This window comes from Rhipicephalus microplus, chromosome X (assembly GCF_043290135.1).
Source record: "Rhipicephalus microplus isolate Deutch F79 chromosome X, USDA_Rmic, whole genome shotgun sequence".
Taxonomy (NCBI): domain Eukaryota; kingdom Metazoa; phylum Arthropoda; class Arachnida; order Ixodida; family Ixodidae; genus Rhipicephalus; species Rhipicephalus microplus.
Genome location: NC_134710.1, coordinates 84,864,881 through 84,876,871, shown reverse-complemented (window position 1 = coordinate 84,876,871; position 11,991 = coordinate 84,864,881). Strand labels below are relative to the sequence as shown.

Below are 11,991 nucleotides of genomic sequence, written 5' to 3'. Positions count from 1 at the left end.
GCGTGAGCGGGAAGAAGTGGACATGGTTGTACGCCGACCAGAGCCACGCATAGAGGGTCGCTCCCGATAAGGCCACCGCATCCGTTGACGCCGCCGCCGTGCTCAGCTCGCTCCCCTGGCGATCCCGTCAGCGGCGTGCGCGCATCGGCGCCCCCCGGGATGGCCGGCCCCAGGGGAGTCGCGCGGTGGCTTCGGCGCCGACAGGCGGCCAGCGACGCACGTGCGCCATCTTGAGGGAGACACCCCCGCGAGGCAGCGCTCATCTCAAAGTTTATTTCGGCCAGTGGCTGGCGTGGGCTTGCCGGCCCCAGGGACGCTGGCCTCCGGGCCCGGAATGAGCTCCCAAATCGAATCTGGACCGTGGCGCTCGGTGTGCCGGCACGTACTGCTTGCGAGGGACCTCCTCTCTGCCCCGTTGTCGCGATATAGGGCTCTTAAGTTGAACAAACTTCCGTTTTAGCGGCCTCGCTAGGGAGGGGCGCGTCCTCCGGCAGACGGCATTAGCCAGGGCCTCGGTCAGCGCTCATTAACGATTGAAGGATACGGCGGCGCACGGACGGCCTAAGCGCTGCTCTCTGCGTGGTGCGCGCATCGCAAAAGAAGCGCGCCTGCAGGGCGGCTCGCCGGCAGCGCTCTCCACCACTTTGGGGAAGCCATTCACTCTACACACGTGGCGCTCCCGACAAGTCGCGAGAAAGAGCTACCGGCACTTGTTTTCAGAGCGCCGGTGAGCTGAAAGCACATCCACCTCCGTCCCACATTCCTTGAATTTCTCGGCGGGTACGATTCCACAGTTCTTGTTACCTACCAATCAATCGATGAGTCCACTCAGCAATGAATTGATTCGAGAGCCAGGAACATAGCAGAGCGTCTTCGCACTGACAACACACACCCCTTTAAAATGAAACTTTATTATTATTATTATTATTATTATTATTATTATTATTATTATTATTATTATTATTATTATTATTATTATTATTATTATTGTTGTTGTTGTTGTTGTTGTTGTTGTTGTTGTTGTTGTTGTTGTTGTTGTTGTTGTTGTTGTTGTTGTTTTGTTCAGTTGCCTGTAAAAAATACGTCGTCACTAAGGAAACATATATGTACATCTTGCTTGTTCGTAGTGCCACCCACTATAGGCTGCATTCCGAACACACAAGCAGTAAATATCCGTTGCTTCAAGGCTGGTAGAATTTTTTTTCTCGTTCTTTTATTTCTATAAAGTGTACCGTGATTTTTTTTTATTCACTCAGATGCGCCGTCTCCTCCATGCATGTATGCGAGCAGCTACTTTTCTTGAAACGCTCACTGTTTTTGTACGAGCGTTTCAAGGGTGCGTTCTTAGGGAGAGTCCCTTAGAGCAACAGGTTGTAATCGTCGATTAAGCGTACACCAGTATTCATCATTGTACTGCAAGAGTTTTCTTCGAAGAGAAAGCCGCCTTCTTCGCACGAAGGCAGTGCGCATTCCGTGGGCCACACCTGCAACCGACACTACCGATAACATTGTTTCTTACTTAAGCGGCAACAGTTGCCGCGATCGATGCAAAAAGCCAACTTGTCGCTACCAGTTTCCCCATACTCTGCCCGTCCACGGCTCAATATTTCTGTCACGCCCGTAAACCAACGTAGCGATGACGAAACAAATCCACGCATACGATTTCGTCCAGCGACGAGTACTGCATACAAGCACGGCCGTGCCCACTGGGCAAAGAAAGAAAGAAAGAAAGAAAGAAAGAAAGAAAGAAATAAAGAAAGAAAGAAAGAAAGAAAGAAAGAAAGAAAGAAAGAAAGAAAGAAAGAAAGAAAGAAAGAAAGAAAGAAAGAAAGAAAGAAAGAAACTTTTCGCTCACGCGGAGACCACAGTTGGCTCGTCTACGTTGCCGCTACGGCGCTCCTTTGTTCCACTATCGTTTCCGCTCAGCGCGACTGGTGTAGCGGTGCAGCTTCGTCGGCGACGATAAACGTCGCTGAAAGCCACGCCTTCGTCGCGGTGCCGTATATTCTCATCACACTGCGTTATTTACGTGCCTCGCGCTTCATCTCCGCCCACGTTGCCAGCTTCTTTCGCGAGGGGACCATTTCTTCCTCCTCCCCAGCTTTACACTTATACACTTTATTTTATCTTAATTCCTTCTCGTCGCGAAGTACTGCTTTTTTTTCCCCCTCGTTTTTTTAGGTGGCCATTTTTCCTGCGTTCCCCCGACAGCGGGACTCATGCTGGCGCACCTCCGGGGATTAAAAACTCGCGTCGAATTCCCCGCGTCCCCTGGCGACGGCCTTAACGACTGCTCGTGCGAACCCGCAGTGGCGTGCAGTCCCGCGTTTCCACCTGTGCGCCGTCGCAGATCGGGGCCCCGGAGCGCGACACGGGACCCGAGTGCGGCGTTCTGCGCGACCGCCGCTTGACGGCAAATCATGCCCGGCGCTGCCTGTGTGCTGGTGCCGCTTTGGGCTGCGCTAATAGAGCTCGTGCGATGTTCGGGCTGGCTCATGGACTGTGGAGTGAGGAGGCAGGGCCGGGCATCTTATGCATGTTTTTTACTTATATGACGTAAGCAAATGGGTACAAATCACGGCTTCGTTTCATGGTATTTCGCCACACCGGAGCCTATATAATTGCGCACATGCATTTCTACGAGAGCTCTTTATCCCCGGTTTTCATTTGAAGTTTGTATGTATGTATGTATGTATGTATGTATGTATGTATGTATGTATGTATGTATGTATGTATGTATGTATGTATGTATGTATGTATGCACGTATGTATGTATTGTTGTAACTCGGGGTGGAAGGTGTATCCCACCGCTGATCACCAGTTGTCGCGACTCGGGGTGCTGATTCGTATCCCACCTCTGCCAACCAGTTGTCGTGATCCCGGGGTGCTGTGGTAGCGTGGTGTAGCTTCGGGTTGAGGAAACGACCGCTTACAAGATGGGGATACGAAAAACAAACAAGGTTTATGGCACTATTTACAAATATTTACAGCATGAGGTTAAGAGTTCACAAACCACGAGCGTGGTGGTTAAACCTTTAGTTGGTTCAGAGCGTTCACAAACTACGAACGTGGTGGTTGAACCTTTACTTTGGTCCAGAGCGACGTCCTGCACTCTGCGGCGCCGTTATAAGCCCTGTCGGGCTCCTCCTTCTTCAGTGGAACACCAATCACACACACACACAACAGGTGAGGGGTACGAGCAGGCACGGCGCACGTGAACAGCCAATTTCGAGTCAAGATCACTGCACTTAAAGGTGGCGCCAGAGGGGCTCTTGCTCGTCGTGTGTGTCACTGGTCGAGGGGTCCCAAGCTTCGGACAGCAGACATCAAATGGTCCGCCAATCTGTCTGCTCAATTAGCAGGGCACTTTGTGGCGGCGGTCGCCGTTTCTACAAAGGAAGACGCTGTCTTTGTTGTCCCCTCTGGAACGGCTTACCGCTTCGTGGCGACGTGACGTCTCATCCGCTGGCTAGCAGGGACAATGCCTGGCGGGCATAGGCATTCGGCGAGCCGGCTACTTGTTTGAAGATTAAAAGAGCGCCGCTCCCCCGTCATCTCTCGACGCTGGTTCCAAGAAAACCGGGGTTCCAGGCGTGGGAACGCTGCCCGGCTACGCTTCTCAGCGACAGTATGGCGCCTACCGATGGCGGTCATAACAGCTTCCCCCTCGCCAGATGAGTCACGGAGGGCAGCGGTCAACACTGCTGCTCGCAGGGACGACGAAAGGGTCCGTAGTCGAATCCCAAGAACTGGCCTTCGCTTGTGGCATGGTCTGAGTAAATGCCGAATCTTCGACACCGTTTCCGAAACTGGACCACATGCACAAGCAAGCACTCGGCCCCCTTCGAACAAACCAAGCCAAAAGAGGGATGACAAACCAATTTTAATTACTAGCTTTAACAAAAGCTCACTCTCAGAACTCTCAGGACTCACTTGAGCAGAGAAACCAGACGTGCTACCTTACAAATTTACATAAGATGCACGAAAAAAACTAAAATATCAATTTTGATACATAAAGAGCACCCCAGAATGGCTTAGAAAGAGCGGCTGAGCCAGCGTTTCCATTCAATTTGCCCTTTATTTACCTAATGTCAAAATGATATTTTTGAAGAATCAAGCTCCGCCTCACAAGGCGACGGTTCTTCGATGTCATGGTTTGCAGCCAAGAGACAATGGCCTGTATCTACTTTAAATTTAGCCCTCCCCTGAGATAACACTGCCACTGATGAATGCTCTACACAATGCAGGCGCACTCCTTTCCTGAAGCGCAGTACGTTATCTCACGAGAGCCCAAATTCTGGCTCAAGTAGAACGCATCATACTCGTTGCCACTGTCGTCGAGACATATAACGGCAGCCTCCTTCTTTTTGTCGCTGACTACTTACACGGCTCTGTCCCGCTGAGAGCATCGGTCCGGAACTCGAATTCAGCGAGCGCTAAGATTGTTCCAACGTCAGTCTTTGTTTACGTCCGCCCATAATTGTCTACCACTGAGACATTAAACTCACCAGCCTCCCGCAACCTTAACCTAAGCTGTGACCAAATGGTCTACCTCACGGTTAGGGAAAGCTTGAGGATCTGCTCATGATCACTAGATCAATCATTCTTCAACAAAAGTAACAAACACTGCCTTCTAGCAGGTTAGTTCGGTTAGTTACCTGCCTTTGCTAACACCCTTGATTAAAAAAGAAAACACTGAGTTCTTTTGAGCGCTTTCAATTCTTCTCATTCTTACGGCGCTGCAAAATTCATGGCACTACTAACCAAACGCTTAGGCCTTCACACATGGTCTAAACGTTCATCCTTACATTACGTTGCAACACACCGTGTACAACACAAAAATAATGCTAAGTGCAATACTCATCAAATGCACCTCACAATAATTGCATAGGGTTTCGCTAAAACTGTGCACCAATGGCTCTCAATTCTCATAACGCGCAACGACAACTGCACTGTGGTGCGCCAAACTTAACCATTTTACGAAATCATCTGGTCTATGTTAATATCTTCTTCCTTAAATGCCAATTCACGCCACATCCACATGACAGTAAAGGCATACGATATTAAACTAAACCTTTGAAACACTAAAAAAAAACAGAACAATTTTTTTTAGTTTTTACCTTCTCGGTATATTCGTACAAATGATTAATGGACTTCAATTTTCAGCCTTTAGTTCGGCGGTTTTCCCTTTCAAAAATTTACACCGCTTTACATTACTTACAAAATTAAAAGGCTCAAATCTGCATTTCCAATGCAAAACTGAGTAACAATATTTGACACGCCTGTGCAAAAGTTACTCGAACTGACCGTTCCCCCTTTTCTCATGGTTCCTTTATTCGTACACGATGGGGTCGCGGTCCCGGCGGTTTTCGAGCACGCCAGAAGCTACAAAATGCACAAACTCTAAGCAGTGCACTGCCGTCATACCTCATTTTCCACTTCTTCCTGTTCCCCTCAGGAATGTGAAAAGCACGCCAGAAACAGGGTGGAGACAGGGGACATTGTCTCTTTGTGCTCGCCCCGACGCGGTTTTTAGCCACTCTGTGCTTTCGACTTTGATCCTTCAGGCAAGGCCGCTTTCCCGAAGTTGTCGAACGCAACCGCGCTTTTCGTTGGGGTAACGCACCTCGTTTCCCCCCTCTACACCTGGCTTGCCGCTTGTACCTCTCGGAACGCCACCATGGACATTTCCTGGAACGGATTAACGGCCTACCCTCTCGTCTTTCTTGCGACTGAGTGGGGCCTGACCTAGGCTTGCACAGTGACGAACGCTTCTGCTTCTTTCTTTTTCGGCGATGTTTTCTTGCCTGCTCGGTGTTATCGCTGCTCTGCTGAAGCGTGGCGCTCTTGCTCTCATCTGCCACTGCGCTAACCATGCCTAAATTTGACAATGTCGAAAGGTCCCCCTGAGGCACGAAGAAGGTTTCCAGCCTCTTACTGGGCCCATCAGGGCTGCTGGCACCCTCCTCATCCACGCAAGGAGCGTCTTTCGACATCGTCCCTACCTCGAGACCGGCCAAGGCCTCGTTCTCTGCATGTTCTACATCGATGCATTCGAGAATACGCGGGCCTTTCTCTGGCGCGATCTCTGTTTCAAGCGCTTTATCAGGCGCCTCAACTTCCGGCGCTTTGCGACGCGCCTCGCTTTCAGACTCCGGTGCGAGTCTTTCTTTCTTTTTGCTAATAGAAGTTCCAAATCTTCTGATTAGCTCTGCTTTCACAACTTCGTAGTTGTTCGCGTGCTGCTCACTGAGTCGCGCAACAACATCCGCTGCCTCGCAGGGCAGAACCATGCGCAGCCTCTGAGACCAGGTGTCTCGCTCACACTTAAGTTGACTACACTTTCGTTCAAAGAGTCTAAGATACAGGCCCATATCCCATGATACCTCATATGGCTGCATGTACCTAGACATCTCGAACTCTGCCTCATTGTCGAGAAGAAGTACTCCTCGCTGGGGTCCCAACCTCATACTCAACTCATAATCTTGATTGAAAAACTTTCTCTTGAGGCCTAGTTTTTCGTGTTCACTCTTTCCTTCCATCTGAGCTGCTCTTAGTTTTCTTTCGATGATGAGGTCCCATTCTTCACTTAGTTCCTCATCATCAGCCCCCAAATCATTAATCGCTTGAATGATTATGGGTTTTCGTGCCAAACCCTTTGTATCGATCCCCAATTCCTCACACAACAGCAACAAGTCTGACTTCTGCAGCTCCCGTAAGTCCATGATCGTACTGAGTGCTCGCTACTTCCAAAATAACTTTCCGAAACGGCGAAACTGAGTCTTTCGGCAAAGTTAACTACCAGTTCTAAAATTTAACCCTCTTTTAGAACCTGGTTCACTCAAAGGAAAAGCCAAGCACTCACCCATACGTGATCCATGTCTCGAGCCAGCTGCTTCTCCTGGGCCGACTGTTGTTGTCACTTGTAGCTTCGAATCCCTCCGCTGCCAACCAGTTGTTGTAACTCGGGGTGGAAGGTGTATCCCACCGCTGATCACCAGTTGTCGCGACTCGGGGTGCTGATTCGTATCCCACCTCTGCCAACCAGTTGTCGTGATCCCGGTGAGCTGTGGTAGCGTGGTGTAGCTTCGGGTTGAGGAAACGACCGCTTACAAGATGGGGATACGAAAAACAAACAAGGTTTATGGCACTATTTACAAATATTTACAGCATGAGGTTAAGAGTTCACAAACCACGAGCGTGGTGGTTAAACCTTTAGTTGGTTCAGAGCGTTCACAAACTACGAACGTGGTGGTTGAACCTTTACTTTGGTCCAGAGCGACGTCCTGCACTCTGCGGCGCCGTTATAAGCCCTGTCGGGCTCCTCCTTCTTCAGTGGAACACCAATCACACACACACACAACAGGTGAGGGGTACGAGCAGGCACGGCGCACGTGAACAGCCAATTTCGAGTCAAGATCACTGCACTTAAAGGTGGCGCCAGAGGGGCTCTTGCTCGTCGTGTGTGTCACTGGTCGAGGGGTCCCAAGCTTCGGACAGCAGACATCAAATGGTCCGCCAATCTGTCTGCTCAATTAGCAGGGCACTTTGTGGCGGCGGTCGCCGTTTCTACAAAGGAAGACGCTGTCTTTGTTGTCCCCTCTGGAACGGCTTACCGCTTCGTGGCGACGTGACGTCTCATCCGCTGGCTAGCAGGGACAATGCCTGGCGGGCATAGGCATTCGGCGAGCCGGCTACTTGTTTGAAGATTAAAAGAGCGCCGCTCCCCCGTCATCTCTCGACGCTGGTTCCAAGAAAACCGGGGTTCCAGGCGTGGGAACGCTGCCCGGCTACGCTTCTCAGCGACAGTATGGCGCCTACCGATGGCGGTCATAACAGTATGTATGTATGTATGTATGTGCGTGTGCGTGTGTGTGTTGCCTACTCATTTATCACTTGCGATATTACTTTACTTCAGTAGCTGATTCATTTAGGAGAAGGTTCACCAGTTACTTCGGAAGATGAAAAAGCGATTCTGCTTTAATTTAACAAGTGATTCACCTCGGATAAGCACACAACTCCGCAGCCTGCCGGAGTAGCACCTAAGTACCTAACTACCCCCCTTGGTACAGTCGTGTGGTTGTGGTCCTCGACTGCTTACCCGAAGGTCGCGGGATCGAATCCCGGCCGTGGCGGCCGAATTTCCGATGGAGGCGGCAATGTTTGAGGCCCGTGCATTTAGATTTAGGGGCACGATAACGAACCCCAGGTAATCGAAATTTCTGGAGCCGCCCACTACGGCGTCTGTCATGACCATGCAGGGGTTTCGGGACTTTAACCACCAACAATTATTATTAAACATAGCTATTTTAAGTATATGTGTGTGGGTTTCTGTGCGTCACCAAGGTTGCTATTCCGGCCGGTAGGTTTGCCATTAATGGGCATGAAGTTGCGCATAAAATACACGGACAGAGGAAGAGGGTGCACGTTAAAGAACCCCAGGTGGTCTAAATTTCCGAAGCCCTCCACTACGGCGTCTCTCATAATCATATAGTGGTTTTGGGACGTTAAACCCCACATATCAATCAATCAATCAACGGACAGAGGAAGAGGCAGATGTGCGTATTATTTCTATATGGATAGGCCTATGCGTGGTCACTGTACATACCATAGTCATCATCCGGCACAGACATCTGGTTAAGCAAGCCAGGCATTAAACCATGCTAACATATCCGGTGCAATAACTAAATATTGATTACATTTATTTTAATTAAATTACAAAAGTATCAAGGTCTATTCGATACAACACGCTAAGTGCGTGAAACAACACACACACACACGCACACAAGGAATTTTCAAGTGGTCTTAGCTTCAAACACGCAATCAGTGTTTATTTATTTATTTAAATATACTGTCAACCCTCGCTTGAAGGTCATAACAGGGAGGGAGTACAATAGTAGGTACAAACAGAAAACCAAAACAACTGGCACTCAAATAGCAATGCACACAAGAAACCAAAATTGGCAGTAGTTCAATTCAACCATGACCAAAATAAGCATCAATGTCTCTGTCAAAAGATAACTATAAGTTCCTAAGTATAAGTTCCTAAGCTGGTGACGGGTGTTCATAGGAACTGCTATCGAGTAAAATAGCTGATTCATATGTGGAGTTTAACGTCCCACCCACCAAATGATTATGAGAGACGCCGTAGTGTAGGGCTCCGGAAATTTCAACCACCTGGGATTCTTTAACGTGCACCGAAATCTGAGTACGAGGACCTAACGAATAAAATAGTTAAATTACTATCTAGAACTTTTGGAAGGCCACCGAGGTGCATCTACTGGTGGGACATAGCCACTGTCCAAATAATCAGTAGAAAAAAAAAACATTAGGCTTGTCTAGAGTATACTTACTTTATGGCGAAAATTAATTGTGTGTTAGTCATCTTGCGAACAATCTATGAGGATGTGCTGTACAGAAATCTCTGGTGAGTCACGGTCTAGTATACGATATAGAAGACTTTCTTTTCAACATTCCGTACAAAGTGACTGTCTTCGCTATCGATTGCTGCGTACTGCATCGTGTGTAGGATTACCTTCCCAGGGTCCACTTTTGACAGGACCCCAATAAAGTTCTTTGACTGACTGACTGGTTCGTCAAATTCAAAGCCGCTATGTCACTTCAGGCAGCACTTCGATGGTTGCAACACGTTTCTTTTGTGGGTCAGCGGAAATTCCGGAGCATATAGGTGGTTTGATGGCGAGAAAAGAATGCGTTGTGAAGACGTCGTGTAAGAACCCGTACGATATAAATCGGAGTTCATTCAATTTTTTTACGCGTGCGTCTGGATTGCTTCGGAGTCTTCTATACTGAGTAGTCGTGCGCGTACACAACATGGTTATTGCAGTGTCGTCCGCTACCTTGGGCGTCGCAGAGATTGCCTGTGTGAATGTCAGTGACAAAGTATCTTTTCTCGCTGAGATTCATAGCGGCGCAGAAAGTTAATCTTGCCTTGGAACTTTCCCGGCACTTTTCGAAACGACCGGTACCGCTAAGAGGATTCCACGCTAATGACTCAGTAAACCCTGCCCTCCTCTGTGAAGCATACTTCACGAAATGTAAGCGAATCGGAGGAACCTGTTGTTGCCTCTCATTTTTGATTATGCATATGGTATCCGATGGTGGCACGTGAGACAATGTGCTGAAGTGCCTATGTTGCGCACCGCGATATAAGTAGCTAAAGAGCACGAGACAACGCTGACGCGTCTTGCACCCTCCTCCCCCTCCTTTTTTTTTGTGCGAACCGCAACAAAGTTATTCATAGTTTGCACGGAAGTCGATAACAACAAAACATGGTTTATTTGCGTCAGTCTGCTCATTCTGAGTTCAAGAAACAGTTCCTCATAAAAAAACATGACACTTTTAAAGACTACCGTTGAAAGCGAAACTACCTTGCGTATATATATATATATATATATATATATATATATATATATATATATATATATATATATATATGTGTGTGTGTGTGTGTGTGTGTGTGTGTGTGTGTGTGTGTGTGTGTGTGTGTGTGTGTGTGTGTGTGAGTGTGTGTGTGTGAGTGGGTGAGTGTGTGTGTGTGTGTGTGTCAACATGGACGATTTGTTGCTATTATGTCAGTTTTGTTTTGTTTTCTCCCTTTGATCACCAGTAGTCGGCCTCCTCCCCCCAACCTTTCCTTAAAGTTCTTATTTAGAGCGATTACATGGTTGCAAGTAGTGAAATTTGGGCGAGTGGAGAAGGTCGAGATACGTTTATGGTCAACGAGGAAGACAAGTACAAAACGATAATATATATATATATATATATATATATATATATATATATATATATATATATATATATATATATATATATATATATATATATATATATATATATATATATATATACTACAAGTATTTCTGTGAACGTTTTGAAAAGTGGCAGTAGGCTAGATTTCTATTTATTTGTTTTATTGTGCGTAAGAAATACGATTCGCATAACTTCAACGGTTGCTTTAAAAAATCACTCGTTAGTGTTTTAACGGAAATTGAGAATGAGAAAAGAATGAGAAAATGCCAACTTTTTTTTAGTTCTTCAAATTAGGAAATTGGTAGTAGCCACTGCTTATTAGTGGACATGACGAATTGTGCTTGTATCGTTTCCCTAAGTACCTCACATGGCAATAATCAGAAGTAAATGTAAGAAAAAACAATTAGAATAAGAATGTTAAGTTATGAATTAAAGAGCAAGTAAACGCTTGAAAAGAGCAGGAAAGGTGGCAGTAAGAAGGAAGGAAATGAGCTCACTTGCACGGATTTTTGACTCGCTACGCTATGTGACGCGGCGAAGCACTTTAATGCATTGTGCGCCCCGCGAGCCAGACGCTTCAAAAAAAAAGAACCAAGAGTTGAGCCAGTGTGTAGCGAGCAAGACTGATGTCAAGATCGCGGCGCGACGTGGAGAACAAGGGCGCTGCTGTGGAGCACCTGTCGGACGGCGGAAGTGGCTCCCAGTCGACCTTGCCTCTTTTGTGGCTCCGAGTGGGTGATCAAAGGTGCACCTACACGTGGCACCTCTTTTTGCAGCTCTCTATTGTTTAACGGGGGAGCGACTGCAAAAAGACGTCCATTATGTGTCGCATGCACTGCTCCCGAGGTGGCGCTCGCGGTCTCGGCGAGCAAGAGAAAGAAAAAAGTGAAACAAGGAGGGGAAGAGAGAGGAGGGGGCGCCCGGGGAATTGCGCTTCCAATTAAGGAATTTAAATAAGGGAGAGGGCCAACGAAGAATGGCCTCTTCGCCTCACTCGTAATTGGCGGGGCTTACGCTGCCTGTTGTTCTTTGGCCCGGCAGCACAACGAGGTTGCCGCTTGTCTTTTTGCTGCTGCTGCGGCACTCAAGCTCGCCAGTTTTGCTCTTCGCTTGCAGCATCGAGGCCTTTCTGGAAGCTACGAAAGTACTTTTGAGTCTGGTGCGCCTATCGATTCGTCGTCTGTTTTAATTTGGCGGGACTCGTTCTTCTAAGCGGTC

The 11,991-nt window shown here is 47.9% G+C and overlaps 1 protein-coding gene across 1 annotated transcript in view; it reads left to right on the top strand.

The window, feature by feature from the left end:
• L (zinc finger protein Lobe) overlaps positions 1–11,991 on the top strand; it is a 178,708-nt gene that overhangs the window by 79,870 nt on the left and 86,847 nt on the right. The gene's annotated exons all lie outside the window — the stretch shown is intronic.